Raw genomic sequence first — 1,368 nt, forward strand, 5'->3', positions numbered from 1 at the left:
GCTTTTGGGTAGTAATCTTCATGCAGTGGCGTAGGATTTCTTACCACACCAGTTTGCAAGTACCCTCTTGTTTCCTTACTTTTTTCCCCACTCAATCCTACTATTTTTCCATTTTTAATGTTTTTTATTTACTTGTTTCCATTCTTTTTTCTTAAATTAATAAATTACATTCTGTGGTTAGGTTAATTATATTCATGCTAATCACGTGCGCATAAATTAAAATGGCGTCAAACCACAAACCCACGCGGTGACTGCAGCTGGATTTTGTCTTCCATTTTGGTCTCTGTCCTCGCTTCTTTTTGAAACTACCTTTGTGGTCCTTGACCCAAGCCCAGAAGAATGATGTAAAAGGCAACTTGGGCAGTTCTCTGGATTAAAAGATTATCCGGTGCATAGAAGAAGATGAAAGAAGAAGAAGAAGAAGAAGAAGAAGAAAAAGTCTGAAGAATTTTGCAGAAATTTGAATTTGGGCCTGTTTTCCAGAAATGCTCCCGCTACATTACAGTTCACTTTAAAGGTACCAGGAGAATCGCTCAGTGAAGGAGAGCTCATCTAAGCCATTTATAAGGCTGTACAACGTAAAATAAAAGAGTTATAAGTGTTTGAAAATCATAAAAACGGCCGCCATCTTGAAAAATCAACCTCAATCCTACATATAGGCTACCGCCTATATAATACAGTAACATTATAGCCTAGTATTGGAACTCCTTCAAGTGAGTATGGTGGATCCCATGATAATATTGCTGAACAGGGTTCATGCTCAACCACTGATAAGTTGCTAATACTTGCAAGAGGTCCTGTGAATGAGTTAAGTTTACAAGAATAACTATCTAGGTATAATAAATTCAATACCTTGAATGAGTAAGAGAGCCTCACTAAGTTCTACTTGTACCATTCCATTGAAAATATAGCAGGAAAATGCCGATTCATTATATTCTGCATGTGCAGTAAAGTTTACAATTTTGAAATTTCCACCACCAGGAAATGGGTGACTGTTTGCTGTTACTGGAACATTATAAAACAAGAAAATAGTAAGAGAAGAGTCGTTAGTACCACACGAAAATTCCACATTGGATCCAACTGTAACGTTTTGTGAGATTAGAGGCTTTTTTAAAAATCCTTGACTGCATAATAAATCTTTGATGCAGAGCAACACTACGAACTGACACTCTAGACTCAGTTTCTTGTTCATCTTTAGAAACACAGATAATGACTGAAATATTTATAACATGATGACATGCCATAATTAACATTATTAACAGTTACAATCCACGCACGTGCGCACAATAACTGACCACGTGATTTTTCTAATAGATCTAATCATGTTGACAAAATCTAGGAGCCTGCAGCCTGTAGTCTGGTAACCAG

This window comes from Amphimedon queenslandica, unplaced genomic scaffold, assembly GCF_000090795.2.
Source record: "Amphimedon queenslandica unplaced genomic scaffold, v1.1 AMPQUscaffold_13285, whole genome shotgun sequence".
Classification (NCBI taxonomy): Eukaryota; Metazoa; Porifera; class Demospongiae; order Haplosclerida; family Niphatidae; genus Amphimedon; species Amphimedon queenslandica.